General features: G+C 47.4%; 1 long non-coding RNA gene across 1 annotated transcript; it reads left to right on the top strand.

Moving 5' to 3' along the window:
• The first annotated feature begins 1,594 nt into the window (after positions 1 to 1,594).
• Positions 1,595 to 10,236, top strand: LOC128124630 (uncharacterized). The gene is made up of 2 exons (XR_008222916.1): positions 1,595 to 1,776; positions 9,848 to 10,236. It is a non-coding gene; the product is annotated as an uncharacterized LOC128124630 (long non-coding RNA).
• The last annotated feature ends 4,835 nt before the right edge of the window (positions 10,237 to 15,071 follow it).

Here is a 15,071-nt window from a genome sequence, read left to right as displayed (position 1 = left end):
GGTTGTGAGCCACCGGACATGGATGTCGGGAGCTGAACTCCGGTCTTCCCTCTGGAAAAGTGACAAGTGCTTTCAGCCACTGAGCCCTCTCGAGCCCTGACACCTTTTTTTTTTCTTTGAGACAAGGTCTTACTATATACATAGCCCTGGCTAGACTGGAACTCTATGTCGACCAGACTAGCCTTGAACTCACAGACCTGCCTGTCATCTTCCCCACCCCCCACCCCCACCCCCCACTCCCCACCCCCACCCCGAGTGCTGGAATTAACACTTGGTCTAACATTTCTTTTTAAATTGAAAAGTTAGTAATACTGTAAGTCGGTGGGGTTGATTTGTTTTTTTAACCTACAGTAGATTTTACTTAAAACTGAATATTTAGCAGTTTATTGGGTGAGCCTAAAGGCTTGAAATTGCACGTCTATGAGTTTGGGCCTTGCGTTTTCGACACCTTAGGTTCTATTCTTTGCTTTTTTTTTTTTAACTTAGTGCAGCAGATCAGGGGGCTCTTAAGCCATCTGTTAACCTTCTTTTCTCCTTAAAAAAAATCACACTGAGTCGCTCAAGGCAAGAAGACCCCCAGCCAGAACGCCGGAGCAGAGCTGAGGGGATGTGCAGGCCCAGCGAGGACTCTGGAGCAGAGCTGAGGGGGTGTGCAGGCACAGATCATTGGCTCTGACATTTCAAGGCTTGAGCCTATTAATTTTTTATGTTGAGCTACTTGTATATCGTTAATAAAAATCTGACGACAAACTTTTTAGGATGTATTTGTTGCTGTGGCTTTGATCTTAATGTTTGCAAACTAATACATTAATACATGGGCAGCCTTAAGGAGGCTTTCTAAGAGAATATTTCCATACATTATGTTTTCATTTCCATTTGAGGTGGCTGAGCCTCTGTGGGGTTGTTGATGGTGGTAGCATTAGATTTGGGTGAGAAGTGTGTCTTCTTAAGAGAGACAGCCACCAACCGGAAGCAAGGTAATGACATTTGGTTGAACTAGGTAGTGAACTAATCTAGGTAGATTTTTTTTGACAGTCTCATAAGGTAGCCCAGGTTGTCCTTGAACTCACCAAGTGTTAGAATCACAGATGTGTGCCTCCCCCACCCCCATGTTACTTTTCAGGGCTAGGCAACTTCGTTAGAATTTTTATCTAAGTTCACTTCTGTAAGAGCTCTCCCTTCTAACATGAGTTTTCACTCCCAAATCCTTCATTTTGAAAAGAAGTGGGGTATTCACATTCATTTGCTATTTGCAATAATATTTATTTGTGATAGGGAAGCAAGACCCCAAATCATTGAACAATGAAGTATAATTATCAAAATGTCGCTTGGGAGACAGGTGCATTACCTGTTGTTCTGGCATTCAGGAAGAAGAGGCAGGAAGATGGAGTTGGAGGCCAACCTGGGCTACATCATGAGAGCCTGTCTGGCGGGAGTTGGGGAAGGGGGAGGATGGGGGGGAGGCAAGGGGCGGGGGGGGGGGGGGGGGGAGCCACTTGTGTAAGTCTACAGAGGTGAACTCAATTGAACGGTACATCTTCGATCCCTGCTAACTGCCCCTTCCCTTGCTGTGGCCTCTGTGACAGAGATGTGAGACACTCACATGTCAGGCCCATGAATGTGTGTGACTTTGTGACTTATATATTATATATGTGCCCTCAAACACAAGATGCTGCTGTGGCAAGATAAAATGAGACTTCTAAACAGCGCGCGAGATTTGAGGGTCTGAGGAATAATTTGACGATATTTGAAGGTCTACTTCACAAAAGTAGAAATGTAAGTGGAATGATGATATTAAAAATGATCGCTAACCCAATTTCGAACACTTTGGAGCACTGTGTGGGCAAGCAGGCTGTTGCCAGGGCTCTTTCATTTGAACGCGACGCAAAAACCACCGTGAAATGCTTTGAATATTTATGATATCGATCGAGGATCAGACTAGCTCCAATAGCCTTCAATTTTCTTACCCTGGTTAAAAGTGTTTGAAATGTCTATCCTCTGATGTATGAGTGGTTAATTATTCGGGTGTGAAGTACCCCTTTCTTTAAAGGAGGCTGTGGGAAATCCTACTTAACACGAAAGTAAAATTAATTCTCTGTAGTGACCATGGGGTGGAGGAACTAACTGGTCGGAGAGATTCTTGGGGCAGTTTCTTATACTATTTCAAAATAGATGGCGTCATCATAAGTCTGGCTGTTTTTCAGGTCCACTAGAGGGAGTCGTGAGGTACAGATGTGGATTGTTTTTTAATAAAGAAGATTTGTTTGTCATTGAGTGAGTAAATACATTTGTAGCGATGGTCTTGTCCGACTGCAGCTGCTGCTGTGCTGGAGTCCTGCTCTTTACTCACGGATGCTGCCCCGATAGAGGGAAGTGCTTTTTACGTCCCCGATTGCCTGACTTCTTTCTCTCCTTGCTAACGTTCTTCCTTAATTTTCTATTTCTGCCTACCATCCGGAGGCAATTTTGATATGCAAATAAGCCTTAGCATTCAGAAACGGAAGCTTTTGAGAGTCTGATTTAGTTTTTTCTCCCCCCCCCCCCCCGCCCTCTTTTTCTTTTTAAAAGAATCTGTGTTGGGTAGAGCAGCCCCATGATGGGAATAGAGTGATACAACTCCGTTTCTCTCTCCCCGTGATTCCTGCCCTGTAATCTCCCGCTGGTCTCCTTCCTAAGACCCTGGGGACACTCCTGGGAGAGAAGGGGGATGTGGCTATTGATGCTGCATGCTACAAGAAAAATACAAAGCTGCAAATTGGAACCTGTTTAATTTTCCAAAGCTAAAAGATTTTAAAGCAATTTAGTAAAGTGTTTAAAAAAATTTTAAGTGCTGAAAGCTCACAGCAAAGAAGCAAGGGAACTACCTCCATGTTGCTCCTCAGAGCCGATGCTTTACAAAATGATATCGTTATCAAGGTAAAATTTGCATCCAGTGAAATCTGCAGAGTTTAAATCTTCAGACCATTGATTATGGTGACTGACATAGTGTGGATGCACAACCACCACCTTACTTGGGGTGAGGGTGGCTTCTGTCACTCCAGAAAGTTCCTTCTTGCCCCTTCCTGTCAGATGATGCAGAAAAGCAAAATTAATTCACCATAGTAATGGTTTATTTTATTTTGACAGACTTAATTCACTTTATTTTTCGTGTGTAAAATCCTTTCCTTGTATGGTAGACACAGCTGGAGCCTGGGTCCTCTAAACGGACACTCTGGTGGGAGTTTTCACAAGATGGTCAATGAATTCCTGTTAAAGAGATTTGGTGGACACAGTATCATTCCAGAGGTCAGGGTGGGGTGGGGTCTTAAGTAGCTGTCGGTCTTGGAGATAACATCAAAGGTGGCCTTGGCGACGTTGCCCAGGATGGCAGTGCAGCCTGGCTGGTGTGCAGCAGTCATCACCAGCTTCTTGGGCACGGGAGCAGAGACGATGCCGGGGTGATGTGCAGAGAGCAGAGTGGCTTGCCAAGCTTGCTCTCCAGTAGCCTCTCCACACAGGAACAATGGAAAGCTTGGCCAAGATGATGACTCCCCAGATTGCAGTGGCTACCTCCTCGGAGCTTTTAACAGCAAGACCAACATGACCACTGTCCCCAATAGTGACAAAAGCCTTGAACCTGGTCCGCTTGCCAGCACAAGTTACCTTCTGCACTGGCATGACCTCATCCTTTTGGGATGCTCCCAGGAAAAAGTCAGACATCTCATGTTCCTTAATGGGCAGGGAGAACAGGTAGCTCTCCAAGGACTCCATCTTCATGTAGAACTCCGTCCTCTGTGAATGTCAGGCTTTTTCATGGAGTCTCAGCTCTCTTCCACCCACTAGGGCTCCGTCCTATGCCAGTGCCCTACTGCCCCAATTTTAGCAGCTTTGTAGTAACTTCTGAAATCAGAACGCAAAACTCTCCAGTGTGTCCTTTAAAAAAAAAAAATTAGGGAATATCCCAGGAACCCACAAGGATGACCACAGCTAAGACTCCTAGCAATAGTGGAGGGAGTGCCTGAACTGGCCTTCTCCTGTAATCAGAGTGGTGACTACCCTAACTCATCAGAGAACCTTCATCCAGTAACTGATGGAAGCAGATGCTGACATCCTAGCCAAGAGCTCTGGGAGTCCTGTTGAAGAGAGGGAGGAAGGATTGTAGGAGCTGGGGTTGAGGGGTGGGGGTTGAGGGGGTGGGAGTGGGGGTAGCAAAATCATGATGGGGAAACCCACAAAGACAGCCGACCCAAGCTCGTGAGAACTCACAGACCCTAGACCGACAGCTAGGGAGCCTACATAGGACCGTCCTAGGCCCTCTGCATGTGGGAGACAGTTGTGTAGCTTGGTCTGCTTGTGGGGCCCCTGGCAGTGGAAGCAGCATCTGCTCCTGGCTTTTTGGAACCTTTCCCCCCTGCTAGGATGCCTCTCTCAGCCTTGATGCAGAGGGGAGAAGCTCAGCCCTGCCTCAACTTGATGTGCCATGTGTTGTTGACTCCCATGGGAGGCCTGCCCCTTTCTGAGGAGTAAATGGGGGAGGGGGTAGGAAGGAGATTGGGGGAGGGGACAGGAGGAGAGGAGAGAGGGAAACTGTGGTTGGTACGTAAAATAAACAAAAAATTAGTAATAAAAAATTTAAATTTATGTGTATGTGTATGTCCATACGGACAGGAGCCCACACAGTCCAGAAGAGGGTGTCGAATCCCCTGGAGCTGGAGTTACAGATGGTTGTGAGCCTCCCAAAGTGGGTGCTGGGAACTGAACTCCAGTACTCTGAAGAAGCAGCAAGTGCTCTCAACCTCTGAGCCATCTTGCCAACCTCCTTCAATTTGTTCTTGATTTTCCAGACTATTTTAGATAATCTGTGTCCTTTATATTTGTATATGAATTTTAGGCCAGCTTGTCCATTTCTGAAAAGTAAATCATCTGGGATTTTTATAATGCATTCACTGAGTTCTTTGTCAGGATACAACAGCCTATAATTAAAATCTTCAGGCCTATCTAATAACTTTGAAAAATTATTCTCTAGTTTATGTATAACAGCCGGAACATAACTGTTGGTTTCTTTCTCTGGACTTTGCTGTTCTTTCTGTAGCCATGTGAAAGTGACTTTCACAGCAGTATCATAAATGGTTCAATCCTCACATGGGACAGATAGGCCTTCAACCATTCCAGCTCTCCAGCACTGCTACCATGGTCCTTCTATTCCATTGCTTTGGTTCTGTCACTCATGAGGTGCCCTGAGGCTAGGAATACCAAACAGGTTCCATTTGGTGTGTCAGCTCTGAATACACATGCTTGTCATCCTGGGTTGAGGGTCATCAGGCTTGCAGTGCTAGGATTCCATTACTAGGAATTGTGGTTGATTAGCAATGTCTGCCTTGGCAGACATGGGGTGTACTAAATAGAGGGGCTGCTTGCCAGCTGTGGTCTCAGAAAGGAATAATTTGGGTTGGATGGCTGTATGGTCTCACTGGTCAGGTGACTGAGAGGCCACAGAGCTGAGAGTGACTTTGGGTATAAATGGAACTCTGTAAGTCTGACACTAGAGGGAGATTGGCAGGTGTCAAGCAGAGGATCTGATGGCCAGTTGCTGCTGGCCCAGTGTCTCACGTTCTGGGGTCCAGAGCGTCATCAAGATGAAGATAGCTGGCTGGTCTCAGGGTCTGAAATGCCACTCAGAGGTGAAAAACCTCTTTCCATGGCCTCACAGAAATGGCTTTGATCCCTGGATAAATCCAGAACTTTTCAATCCAAACTAAAGACCAGACAAGACAGACTTGCTTTAATCAAGTTCCAAAATAAAGGGGCACAGTTTTAAAAGGCGTGGTCCTGGAAGAAGATGCCAGGGTGTGTAGAAGTGTGCTTCTGGAAAAATACCAAAGAAACCGCAAGTGGTTTGGCCTCCTGCCCCAGGATGTTGCCTCATAGCCGGGGCCTGGAGGCTCCTGGGTCCCGCTGACTTGGAGCATGCTTGCTGAACGTATTCAGGTCTCTGTTGAGGTCCTCTGCTCTCTGCTTGTGAGTTTTGAATCCTTTAGGATTCTTTCCACTTGCTGCTTCTCGTGCACCTGCCTCGGGACCTCCATCCACCTGTTCCCACGGCACTGCTTTCCCATTCTCTTACTCAAGTCCCATGTGCTGGGGGTCACTTCCAGGAGGTCCCCCTTTGTCTCCCTCCCCTTTACCCCTCTTCCGCTTGGTCACACAGAACACTTGATATCTTTCAGCTTCAGGGGTCTCCTTACATGCTCTTGCCTGCAGTCCCACAACTGGAATCTTTATTCTGTAAATAAATAATCTTTATTCTCAACAACACTGGCTTTTGCACTCCAGGAAGATGTAATATTGGATCTCTTAAATTTCTTCCCACAATAGTTTGCCATTTTCAGAATGTAAGTGTTGCATCCTTTTGTTTGTTTGTTTTGGCTAACCTTATTCCTAAGAATATTTTCGTTTAATTCCATATGTAAACGAAACCATTTTGTTTTTTAAAACTATTTGTTTATTTTTATGTGTATGAGTGCCTGCATGTGTGTATGTGCACCATGTGAGTGCAGTACCCACAAATGCGAGAAGAGGGTGTTAGATTCCCCTGGAACTGAAGTTTCAGATGCTTGTGAGCTGCTATGTGCAGGGAGGTGGGGCCCCATGCCAGGAATCTGGATCACGTGTCTTGTGACAGCTTATTGGTATAAATTATTGGTATAAATTAATGTTGTCTCTCGGGAGCCCATTCTGGTTGTCACTGGATTAGCTCCCCAGAGGCTTTTGTAGGGCAAATGTCCTCTCCTTTCCCCTACCACATGAGTGACCTCTTCAAGCACGCCCTCTTACCTGTCTTTGAGCCATGACTTGAAGCACTCTGAGGCCCCCATCAGAAGATCTTTTATCTCCTGATCTCTCACTTTGGTCTGGAGTTGTAAGTTAACTAAAGCTCTTTTCTTTATAAGTTACGCTTAGGTGTTCTGTTATAGCAACAGAAAGCAGACTAAGACATTCTGTCTCAAATTTGATTGATACTTTGGCTGGGTATAGAATTCTAGGTATAAAATAAGTTTCTCAAGGTCATACTGTATTTCCCCCTAGCTTAATATATTGCTTATGGGAAACAATGAGTCTGATGCCTTTTTTTTAAATGATTTATTTGCTTTTATTTCATGTACATTGGTTTGCCTGTATGAGGGTGTCGGATCCTTTGGGACTGGATTTACAGACAGTTGTGAGCTGCCATGTGGGAGCTGGGAATGGAATTCGGTCCTCTGGAAGAGCAGCCCGTGCTCTTACTGCTTTGCCATCTCTCCAGCCCCTTGTTTGTTTTGTTTTTTACTATTTCTGTTTCTCTTTCAGGAGCCTTTTCTGGCTAATATGAAATTTCACAACAGTATATTTAGGTTAGACCTTTTTCATTCGGGTTGTTCAGGCTTTTACCTTGAAAACAGACATTAAGTCCATCTGCCAAAGGCAGGTTTGACATCCTTCTATTGCATATGGAATTGAGGAAAGATGGACTATTCTGAATACAGATCATTTTAATGAATTCTCCCATTTCCAGCCTTGATGCTAATTAGCTAATCTGCTAGGGTCAAGCTTCACAAATGTGAGTCTAGGACCTTCTAGAGTTGGTTCTACTCTCAATTGTGAGGCAGACAAGTGTAGGGAATAATTTAGCAACCTAGGACTCAACTTCTCTTGGGCTACACCCACACCCCTCTTTTATCGATGACCTGGCCACACAGATCCTCACCTACATGTTCTATGCACACACACCCCTTCTCAACAATCCACCTAGCAACCTGTTAGCAGCCTAGGACCCCTACCTGCACTGAGCAGCGTGATACCTGCTTTAAACAATGAGAATAAGTCACTTCCCTTAGCTGTGGTGGTTTGAATGAGAATGTCCCGCATAAGCTCATGTATTTGAATACTTGATCTCCATTTGGTAGACTGTTTGGGAAGGATCAGGAGGTGTGACCTTGTTGGAGGAGATGTGTCACTGGGGGTGGGCTTTGAGGTTTCAAAAGATTCCTTCTCTCTCTCTCTCTCTCTCTCTCTCTCTCTCTCTCTCTCTCTCTGCCTCATGTTTGTGGATCATGTGAGTTCTCAGCTACTTCTCCAATGCCATGTCTGCCTGCCTGCTGCCATGCTCCCCATGATAGTTATGAACGCTAGCCTTCTGGAACCATGAGCCACCAAATTTAAAGCTTGCTTTTATAAGCTGCCTTGGCCATGGTGTTTTGTCACAATAATAGTGAAGTACCTATGTGAGTGCAGTACCCACAAATGCCAGAAGAGGGTGTTAGATTCCCCTGGAACTGAAGTTTCAGATGCTTGTGAGCTGCTATGTGCAGGGAGGTGGGGCCCCATGCCAGGAATCTGGGTCACGTGTCTTGTGACAGCTTATTGGTATAAATTATTGGTATAAATTAATGTTGTCTTAGTCAAGGTTTCTATTGCTGTGATAAAACACTAGGACCAAAAGCAACTTCGGGAGGAAAGGGTTTATTTGGCTCAGACTTCCACATCACTGTTCATTGAAGGGAGTCAGAGCAGGAACTCAAGCAGGGCAGGAACCTGGAGGCAGAAGCTGATGCAGAAGCCATGGAGGGGTGCTGCTTACTGGCTTGCTTTGCTTGCTTTCTTAGGACAACCAATCCTGGGATGGCACCACCCATAATGGGCTGGGCCCTCACCCATTAATAACTAATCAAGAAAATGCCTTACAGTTCCACGCCAACCTGGTCTACAGAGTGAGTTCTAGGACAGCTAGCGCTACACAGTGAGACCCTGTCTTGAAAAAAACCAAAAAGCCAAAAAAGAAAAAGAAAAAGAAAAAGAAAATGCCTTATAGCCGGATGTTACGAAGTCGCTCTGTCAGTGTTCCCTCCTCTCAGATGACTCTAGATCGTGTCAAGTTGACATAAAATGAGCCCGCACAGTAACTGAGGTGGCAACCCTTTGGTAACATTGTTTCTATTTAAACACATCCTTGAACTGCCTGAGCCTGCCTAGACTGGCTTCAGGTTCATGCTCAATAAGGCAAACTCTATCTTCAAAGTGAACTTTTGAGGGGGGGCAAAATCTCCTATTTACCATCTTATGCCTACACATAATTGAGCATGGAAATGATTAAAATCATTCGCGTTATGGGAAGGGACGTGCACAGTAGAAAACAGGTCACATAACTGAACCTGTCAATCAAAATAGAGAACCACCTAAACCACACCCCTTTAGCAACCCTCCGCCTCCTTTGAACTCCGTAAAAGGAAGCTGCAGACAACCAGGGCTGTTGAATGTATCCACTCAGGTCGCTGCCTGCCGTCAATTTTGACAGTGTATCTAACCTGTTGTCTTGTCACTCCCTACTTTGCCACCTACGTGGGGTCTTATTTCATTCTTGAGTTAAAGGCCAAGAACCCAGAAAACCTGATCCAGACGCAGACCACCCACGACAGCGGCTGACCTCCTGTGTTCGGTCCAGCTGTGTACAGTCCTTCCTCTTGCTGACTCACACCCGTCCGGTCCTTTCAACTAAGCCTCTGCTGCTTCTCTGGCTGCCCAGTGACCCTCTGCTGTTCTCTGCGTGCAGGATTTGGTCTTTTCTATTTTCTTATCATTTTCCTGGGGTCTGAGGAGGTAAAGGGTACCTGGTGTGTCCCACTTGCCGCCCCCATCTCCCCCGCCTCTCCACCTTTTCCCACTTTTATTTCTGTGTCAGGGTCCCAGTTAGAATACGACTCCTTGGTGCAGACAGGTTGTCTTTTATCAACGTGACGCTGACCTTGCCTGTCAACTTGACTACCCCGGGAAGCAACTAAAACCCAAGCAGCTGAGCATACCTGTGAGAGATTTTCTTGATTTGTTCTTTCAGAGTGGGAAGACCCACCCCAAACCTGGGCTGTACCTTCTGGTGGCAACCCACATAAAAGGACATGGAAGAAGGAAGCTTTTACCTTTTGCCTTCTTGACCTACTCTCAAGGGCAGGTTCATCTACCCTGCTGCTGAGGTATTCCTTTGCTGGTATTAGGACCTGCCTCTTCAGGATTCTGATGCAGACTGAAGATCAGAAGCTCTGTAGGAATTCTCCAGGGCCCCAGCACCAGACTGGGGTTGCTGAGAATAGTCTGGACTGAACAACTCTAGGAATCTTGGCCTTTCCATCGGGAGACACCTGTTATTGGACTACATGACTGCAGCCTGTAAAACTCTCTAATAAACCCCCTTTATATGCATGCATGACTGTGTGCATGCTCGTGTGTGCGTGCACGAGTGTGTGTGTGTGTGTATTCATTCTATCAGTCCTGCTCCTTTAGAGATCCCTGACTAATACAATCTCTTTTGGCTTGCTGTTTATTAGGGAGTCTTAAAGCTCTCCTATACTTTCCCAGTATCTGTTGGTCACAGAGGACCTTATAGAGTGGGGCTCCTACCCTAAGGTTCTGTAACCAGTACTGAAGTAGGTGACTTCATTTCCAGGCCTAGCACTGAGTGTTTATGTTTATGAAACTTTAAAATTCTGCCCCTGCTTCTGTGGGTGACTCCTTTCTGACCTCTGGCTGAGTAGGAAGGGTCTCAGACGAGCAGAGGAAAGCTCCACCTTTGAATTGTTTTTCTTACAGCCACAGGAGTTCAGATTCACGGGCTATCTGCCCCTTCCTCTAGACTGATGTCCCTACGGGCAGGGCCTGTGTCCTTGTTAGGTCTGTGCTGCCAGCAGCCCGTTCGGAGGCTGCCCACAGCAGGGCTGAAAAGATCGTTTGTGCAATGGGGGAAACTGTCCTCAGACAGCTGTAAAACCACAGCCCCAATTGAACATCCTCTCCTCTGCTCTCTGCCCAGTTTTGCTCCATAAATTAATGACTAGGGGGCTCTGGATCTTCAGGGAAGGCGATTCATCTTAGTCTGAAGACCCCTGCACGGGAGAAATGAAGCTTCCCATTATTTCCTTTAAATCAAAATAAATTGGATTCTGAATTCTCGCACGACTGGGTTGGTGGAAATGGGATCCCAGCCTTCTTGGAAAGTAAGAATGGAGCATCTCACAGACATCTGAACAACGAGAGAGGAGACCCACACACACTGTCACAGTCACCCCAACTGCGTCGGCCAGTGCAGCATGATGGCTTGGCATGAGCTTGGCCCTGGGTTCTCTCCGTATACCAGGACACAGAGTGGTGGCTCTGGCTTCTTAGAGTCCACAAACCCGGTGTCTCCCCAAGGGGCCTCACTGTCTCTAGTGCCTCTGGCACTGCTGACACACTTCCCACAGAAGGAGACTGTCTTGGTCGGTGTTCTATTGCTGTGAAGAGACACCATGACCATGGAAACTTTTATAAAAGAAAGCATTTAACCAGGCTTGCTTACAGTTTCAGAAGTTTAATTCATTATCCCCGTGGCAGGGAGTACCGCAGCACACAGGCAGACATGACAGCTGAGGATTCTACATCTGGATCCGAAGGCAGCAGGAGGAGACACTGGGCTTGGCTTGGGCTTCTGAAACCTCAAGCCAATGACACACTTCCTCCAAAAAGACCACACCCACTTCAACAAGACCACACCTCCTAATCCTCCTCAAGTAGTGCCACTCTCTGATAACCAAGCATTCAAATATATGAACCTATGGGGGCCACTTTTATTCAAACCACCACATTCCACTCCTTGGCTCCCATAGACTTGTAGTCATATCATAAGGCAGAAATGCATTCAGTCCAACTTCAGAAGTCCCCATAGTCTGTAATATTCTAAAACTTATTTAAAAGTCTAAAGTTCAGAGTCCCTTCTGAGATTCATGCAATCTCTTAGGTGTAATCCCCTGTTAAATCAAAATCAAAAAGCAGATCATACACTCCAACATATAATGGCACAGGATATACATTACCATTCAAAATTGCAGGGAAGAAAGTGTGGCAAATAAATACTGGACCAAAGCAAGACTGTAAACCAACAGGGCAGACTCCAAACTCTGCATCTCCATGTCTGATGTCAATGGGCTCTTCAGAACTCCAACCCCTTTCATCTTTGTTGACTGCAGCACACTTGTTTGTCTTGGGTTGGTTCTCCTCCCTGCTAGAAGCTCTCCACGGCAGGTATCCCAAGGCCCTGGCTTCTCTGATACATCGGAGTCCACAAGGCATTGCAGGTTTCCCCTTCACAGCTTCACACAAGGGCTTCCCTGGGCCTCCATGCAGGGACACCCCTGACACACACCCAGCCTCAGCAGCTTTCCTTAGTCGCAGAGGGAGATTCCACAACCCCTTTCTTCTATCCTCGACTCTAAAGCCAGAACCATGTGACCGAAATGGCCAAGTTCTGCTGTTTTCTGGGGCTGGAACATGCCACCCCATTCACATACATTTTCATCAGCTTTCTGTTTTCGATGGTTTCTTTCACCGTTTAAGCTCCCCCCCCCCACACCTGTAATATTGTTACTAATTATTTGAGAATTTTGTACAAAGGACCCTGATCACACTTGCTTCCCATTCTCCCCAGGCCCACCCTCCTACCCTTGTACCCCACCAAAAAAATCAAAGCCCAACTTGTGTTGCCCACATAGCACTGGAGCATGGCCCAACTCCCAGTGGCCAGCCCCTTGATGAACACTGAGTCCTTACTGAGTCCTTACCACCCCCCCACTAGAAGCCATCATCTGTGAAGAGCGACACTTTAGCATCTTTATTACGTTTTTTATTTTTTTATTTATTCTGTGTGTCTTTCACATCATGCAACTTGATCCCATTCATTTCCCCATCCCTTCCATCTGCCCTCTGCCCCTGCTACCCCCAACCAAATAAAACAAAATTTAAGAGCAAAAAAGGAAAAAGGAAAAAAATTAAAAATCTAGTCATGGAAGCTGCAGTGTGACACAATGAGTCACCAGTAAACCCTTAGTCCGTATGTCTGTACTTGTAAGTGTTCATTGCAAAGAGTCATTGGTGTGGTTCGAGGCCTCTGGTTTCTGCTACACTATCAATGCTGGACCCTCATGGGGACTCTTTTTGGTTATCCTGTTGTTGCCCTGTGTTGTGGAGATCCTGCAGCTTTGGGTCTGCTGGTCAGGACCCTTCACATGCTCTATTGGATCATAGATGGGGTGGATGTTGGAGTGGGCCAACTCATAACCCTGGTTCTGGGCCTGGGTAGCTGCAGGGTTGGTCAGCCCATCAGTTCTCCCCTGTCCTCACCACCAGGGTGAGCTCTCCAGCATTGTCCCAACTAGCTCACCCCTTACAGCAATGAGCAAAGGGATGGGACCAGTTCTGCTTTCACATCCTCAGGGTCGGTTCTCCCACACTTACAGCTTCAGGGCCAGCTCTACTGTGTTGCCCAGGCATGGTACAGGGTTCATTCTCCTGAGTGCTGCTGTTGGTGAGGGGCAGGGACAGCTCTCCCACTCCCATAACCCCAGGGCCAGCTCCTTCACCTGTCCCTGGCACTGATGGGTGGGGTAGGGTGGCATGGAGGAGGACATCTCATCTCCCCCCTCCAACATCAGGGCTGAGTCACCCACACCTCTGACAACAGAGCCAGCTCTCCTGTGCTGCCAAGTGAGGAGCAGGGCCTGCTTTCCTGAGTGCTGCAGCTGGTAAGGGGGAGGGTCAGCTCTCTCTTCTGTTGCAGGCAGTATGGGGAGGGGGTAAGGAGGCATCTCTCCCCCACCCACACCGCCACATGAGGGTAGTAGGAAAAGTGCTCCCACGCTTACAGATTTGGGGCCGGCTCACCCACACCTCCACCAACAGGGCTGACTCTATTGTGTTGCTCAGGTGAGGTGCAGGGCCTGCTCTCCAGAGTGTTGCAGCTGGTGGTGGGCAGGGATGGCAGGGACAGCTCTCCCGCTCTTGTGACATCAGGGCCAGTTCTCCCACATGTCCTAGGTATTGATGGGTGGGGGCCATGGGAGGGCATCTCCTCCCCTCCCCGTCCATGGTGTCACAAGACAGATGAGTAATGGGGACAGCTCTCCCATGCTCACAACCTCAGGGCTGGCTCACCCACACCTCTGCTAACAGGGTTGGCTCTATTGTGCTGCCCCAGCGAGGTGCAGAGTTTATCACAGTTTTTTAAAAAAATAATTTATTTTCATTTCATGTGTATTCATGCTTTGCTGCATGTATGTCTGTACGAAGTTGGTGGATCCCCTGAAACTGGAGTTAGAGGCAGTCATGCACTGCCATGTGGGTGCTGGGAATTGAACCTGGGTCCACTGGAAGAGCAGCCAGTGCTCTTATCCACTGAGCCATCTCTCCAGCTCCTTTATCACAGTTTTTAAGAACTCTCTTCAATATCTTCCTGTCTGGACTGTTTCTTTTTTTGTGTGGGGTTGTGGTTAGGGAAAGAGATTGTCTCAGAAACCTTCAGTGCCTCTCGTTCTCAGTTATGAGTCCACAGTCATCAATACCACTGCAAAACAAGCTTCCCTGCCTGTGGCAGCATGGATCGTGGACATCAACATGGCCTCTGGCAGCAACACGAATCATGGACATGAACATGGCCTATGGTGGTAGCATGGACCATGGAAGTCTTTCAAGGAGACTTAATCCAGGAAACGAACCATCCTTTATCTCGGTATGCTGTCTAGAGTCAAGGTGATTGCATGGTTGGACAGTGTGTCCAGGGGCAGGACCTGCTTGAGCTCCAGGCTGCTGTACACCCCCCAGTCCTCAGTGCTGACCACCCTGCAGGCACCCCAGGTATGGCCATCATGCTTGCAGCCTGGGAAGTGCCTCAGCCCCGGGCTTTCCTCTGCCCCAGCAGCACTGGCAGCAGCAGTGGTGGCTCCATGCAGGTCCAGTGGCAGCATTAGCTTAGCAGGCAGTGATGGGGAGAAGCAGGCCTGGGGGTGGCCTGAGCCTCCCAGTGGCCCAGGGACTGGCCCTACTCATCAACAGCATGTTCCTTTATCTCCTGCAGCTATGATCCCATACCTTTGCCTCTCGCCAGCATGCATGCTGCTCCTACCTGCCATAGTTTTTCTAGTTCTGTGAAACCACTTTTTAAAAGCACCATTCCATAACACCTGCCCTTCCCCCCGAACCCCTTAAACAGGGTTCCTCTGTGTAGCCCTGGGTGTCCTGGAACTCACTCTGTCAACCAG

Source organism: Peromyscus californicus, unplaced genomic scaffold (assembly GCF_007827085.1).
Source record: "Peromyscus californicus insignis strain IS unplaced genomic scaffold, ASM782708v3 Scaffold_4__1_contigs__length_199733344, whole genome shotgun sequence".
Lineage (NCBI taxonomy): Eukaryota > Metazoa > Chordata > Mammalia > Rodentia > Cricetidae > Peromyscus > Peromyscus californicus.
The sequence above is the reverse complement of the archived record's forward strand: the minus strand, read 5'-3'. Positions and strand labels throughout refer to the sequence as shown.